A 5,412-nucleotide genomic window follows, 5' to 3' on the forward strand; every position below is an offset into this window, starting at 1 on the left:
TTATTTTTTTGGGATTTATGATACACCGAGGTATAAAAAGAAAAAGTCTGAATCCAAAAGCCCGGCATCTCAGACCTGCCAAGGTTGTATATAAGTCAGTGGGTGAAGTCTCAAAGATATCGGGCAAAAATCCGAAAAATTCGTACGATTCTAATTTTCAGACGATTTTCAAATTTTTTTATTTTGTTATTTCTCAAACTGGAATTTTTCAGGAAAATGTATTGATAAATAATCTGTGCGGATTTGGTCGGAGTAGAAAATGGTAGAAAATAATGAGATGAATTCGGATTTTGATAAATAGCCCCCCTAAGTATAGCTGCAAAAAATTGTCGTGATCATTTTTGTTCTGTAAAGGTGAATTTTATGTAAACGATATGAGCGCTGCTAATTAATATTGTGATTCATGGGAAAAATTTTAACTGTATGTTTGTAAATGTTAACGTTCAAACTCGTCTTTGTATTTTTTTCCCAGATAACATTATGAGCTTTATTTTACTTTGGAAACTGAAATAATAAATTTATAATATATTTTTGTTTACTTTTTGGTGAAGATTTATAAGATTGTGTATTGTACCAAAGGCTATAATGTCTGTCTTTTGTGTATATGTTAATCACCACTGTGCATATACTGTATATCAGTCGTAAAACTGCCAGAAATTCAGCCTAAGTGTCAATTAATGTTTCAGACTGTCAGCACATTATAATGTAGTTGTCTCCTGTCACAACAGGCATATAAGTGAGAAAGCTAGTTACATAAGCAAGGGTATTTGGAAACTAAAACAGTAACATTAAAAAAAAAGCCTCAGCACTAATTAGATTCATAAAAATAAAAAAAATATTTTTTTGAATTTTGATACTGTGATTTATGTGCTCACAATTTTAATTGCAATGTATTGTTTAAAAATGGTACCTGATTATTTTTGTATAACCACATATGCACTTTGTTTAAGTTTTTCTGTGTGCACTTTTATAAATGCAGTATATATATATATATATGCAGTATTCACAGTGATCTGGGGACTTGGCTGCTAATATATTTACATTGTAAACTGTCTCTCTCTCTCTCTATATATATATAAATATATATTAGGGATGCACCAAATCCTTTATTTTGGATTTTGCTGAACCCCCGAATCCTTCACGAAAAGATTCCGAATCCTAATTTGCATATGCAAATTAGGGGTGGGAAGGGGAAAAAATTTTACTTTCTTGTTTTGTAACAAAAAGTCATGCAATTTCCTTCCCCACCCCTAATTTGCATATGCAAATTAGGATTTGGATTCGGTTCGGCAAGGCAGAAGGATTCGGCCGAATCTAAATCCTGCTGAATCCTGGCTGAATCCCGAACCGAATCCTGGATTCTATATATAGAGGTTATCGGCACTCACCATTCATATGATCAATTGCTGGGTGCTAACCAATCAATAATTATTACAGTCCACGAAAGCACTCACAGCAGACGCCATCCAGCGTGTATCAAAAGATTATTTATTGGTGCATGGTGTATCAACGCGTTTCAGCTCACCTGGAGCCATCATCAGGATAATGACAGGAAGTGTGGCACATCATTAAATCAACCACTAGACCAATCAGGGTCAATCCCTCATTAAGATATCACATATGTGTAAACCATTCATATATATATATATATATATATATATATGTATATATATATATAAAAATGGATAATGAAAGTGATAGTGCTCATCTCACGTTTCTACTGTGATTATTATGTCTAGGCCTGTATCTAAAATCTAAGGGGCAGATTTACTAAGGGTCGAATATCGAGGGTTAATTAACCCTCGATATTCGACCAGGAACTAAAATCGTTCGACTTCGAAGGATTTTAATCCAACGATCGAAGGAATATCCTTCGATCAAAAAAACGCAGGCAAGCCTATGGGGACCTTCCCCATACGCTAACATTGAGTTCGGTAGCTTTTAGCTGCCGAACTAGGGGGTCGAAGTTTATTATATATATATATTTATATATGTATATATATATATAAAAAATGGATAATGAAAGTGATAGTGCTCATCTCACGTTTCTACTGTGATTATTATGTCTAGGCCTGTATCTAAAATCTAAGGGGCAGATTTACTAAGGGTCGAATATCGAGGGTTAATTAACCCTCGATATTCGACCAGGAACTAAAATCGTTCGACTTCGAAGGATTTTAATCCAACGATCGAAGGAATATCCTTCGATCAAAAAAACGCAGGCAAGCCTATGGGGACCTTCCCCATACGCTAACATTGAGTTCGGTAGCTTTTAGCTGCCGAACTAGGGGGTCGAAGTTTTTCTTAAAGAGACAGTACTTCGATTATCGAATGGTCGAATAGTCGAACGATTTTTAGTTCGAATCGTTCGATTCGAAGTCGAAGTAGTAGTCGAAGGTCGAAGTAGCCCATTCGATGGTCGAAGTAGCCAAAAAAACACTTCGAAATTCAAAGTTTTTTTAATTCGAATCCTTCACTCGAGCTTTGTAAATGTGCCCCTAAGTGTACGGCCATCAAGTGAAGAGCATAAAAAAGTCGTGCAAAGAAATTTAAAAAACACATTTACATATACAATGTCTCATTGAAATGTATCTAGTATAATCTATTGAGCAATATTTTCAAACATTGCAAACAAAATCACCACCTGAATGTAACAATGTAAAACCCATAATGTGACTATCTAAGTTGATAGTTACATAGTTACAAAGTTAAATTAGGTTGAAAAAAGACAAAGGGGCAAATTCACTAAGATGCAAAGTTGCGCCAGGCGCAACTTCGCCGCACTTCGCCAGGCGTAGTTTCGCCAGGGCTCCGCAAATTCACTAAAATCCGAAGTTGTGCACAGGGGTAGAGTAAGGTTGCTAAGTTGTGCTAGCGTTGATTCGCTATATAAAGCGAAGTTACGCTAGCGAAGGCTAATTTGCATACGGCGCGAAATTCAAATTTCAATGGAGGAACACGTATCTGCACTACAAATGCCTAGAAAACCTTCAAATCAGCAAATAAAAATTTTATTTTGCCCTACACATGTGCCCACTGTCTAGGTAAGTTGCCATGAGTCAGGAAATGTAGGGGGGAGGAAGGGGAGCCCCAAAAAATTTTCGATCTTTTTCAGCCTATCACCCATCATGTAGAAAACACGCCAGCGTTTTTTGGGACTTAGAAAAAAAATTGACTTTTTTTTAAACAATCCCTATCTACTCTATTGCGCTTCGCCAGGTCTGAGGTGGCGAAGGAAGTCTAGCGTAAAAGGTAGCGTTCAGTACACTGCGCAAGTAAGTGAATTTGCGTAGTTTCGTCGCTAGCGAAAATCCGCCTGGCGTAAGGTTGCGAAGTAACACTAGCGAAACTACGCCAGCGTTCGTTAGTGAATTTGCGCAGTAGCGAAAATGCCCAACGCTAGCGAATTAACGCTAGCGTTCGGCGCTTCGCGGCTTAGTGAATTTGCCCCAAAGTCCATCAAGTTCAACCCCTCCAAATGAAAACCCAGCATCCATACACACACCCCTCCCTACTCACATAAATTCTATATACCCATATCTATACTTACTATAGAGTTTAGTATCACAATAGCCTTTGATATTATGTCTGTCTAAAAAATCATCCAAGCCATTCTTAAAGGCATTAACAGAATCAGCCATCACAACATCACCCGGCAGTGCATTCCACAACCTCACTGTCCTGACTGTGAAGAACCCCCTACGTTGCTTCAAATGAAAGTTCTTTTCTTCTAGCCTAAAGGGGTGGCCTCTGGTACGGTGATCCTCTTTATGGGTAGATGTGCCTAAACACATTGTAAAAAGAGATTCGCTAGTATGGACATTGACGGGATCAGGAAAAATCTCACTGTAGAGTGTGGTAGTTGGTATATAAACAATATTAACTATTACTACTACTCCATCAAGGTTATGCCGCCCCTTCACTGATAAGGTTGATACTTGGTTTTAGATCTAATAGAACTGGCTGTTACAGATGTGCGGGTTGTAAGACATGTGGATGTTTAATAACTGGTGAAAGTTTTGCTCATCCACGTAGGGGTAAACGCTACAAGATTTCATACAGGCTTACTTGCACCTCGGATTTTGTCATATATTGTATAATTTGCCCATGTGGCCTATATTATGTTGGAAAATGTATAACCACATTCCGCATGCGCATGAACAACCATCATTCTGTCATATGTGCAGCCTTGGCCACTGGTAAAGCTGATACCCCCTTGGCTAGACAGACATTTTTTGACATGTAAACATTCCTTGCTGTGCTTACGTGCAGTGCTTATTGACCATGTCCCTTCCGTACGGAGAGGTGGGGATAGGTCTAAATCATTATTACAGCGTGAAGCTAAGTGGATGCAGACTTTGGACACAGTGGTCCCTAGAGGGCTAAATGAAATGTTCTCTTTGGCAAGTTTTATATGATCTGTAACCTCCAGTGAGCAATTGGTCCGATGGATATTCAAGCCAAAATGGTTATTAGTTCTGAAGGGGCGGCATAACCTTGATGGAGTAGTAGTAATAGTTTATATTGTTTATATACCAACTACCACACTCTACAGTGAGATTTTTCCTGATCCCGTCAATGTCCATACTTGCAAATCTCTTTTTACAATGTGTTTAGGCACATCAACTTAGATCTTAGTCACATTATGGGTTTTACATAGTTACATTTTCTAAGGAATTCAGGTGGTGATTTTGTTTGCAATGTTTGAAAATATTGCTCAATAGATTATACTAGATACATTTCATTGAGACATATATATATATAAGGAACAGCGTGTCTGGGCTGCACACCTTAAATGTAGTCGAGACCTGGGTGCTCATGCATAAATAAGTCAGTAAAAAGTCTGTAGTAATGGCACTCACAGGATTTACACACCAAAATCAATATGGATAAAAAGAAGAAAGTTTATTAATCTGACGTTTTGGTCCCACAAATGAACCTCTGTGTGTATATATATATATATATATATATATATATATATATATATATATATATATATATACACACACACACACACACACTTACTTTATAGGAATTGAAAACTTGACAGGATAGTGGGGAAATAAATTTCATTCTGCAAAGATATGTGCATTAAGATTGTATTACACTGCATTTCGTTAAATAAAACAATTCTGTCTGGCCTCCGTTTTGTATTATTTGTTAGAATAACAATTCTCATTCCCAAAAAATAGCTATACATGCTTTACTTTTTGTAAATACTAAGATTTACAGATTATAGGGGTCATTTATGACCACAAGTGCTGTTGCTGGCCTGCAAAACTCCCCACAGTCATTTGAGCATAATACTCATTCATCAAATGTAATTGCATTAGCATGCACTCTGTGCATTTCCATATAGTTGCATTTGGTGCTGCTGCCTTCCTCCTGCATCTTGTTCCAAATCGAGTGAAG

Source organism: Xenopus laevis, chromosome 2L (assembly GCF_017654675.1).
Source record: "Xenopus laevis strain J_2021 chromosome 2L, Xenopus_laevis_v10.1, whole genome shotgun sequence".
Lineage (NCBI taxonomy): Eukaryota > Metazoa > Chordata > Amphibia > Anura > Pipidae > Xenopus > Xenopus laevis.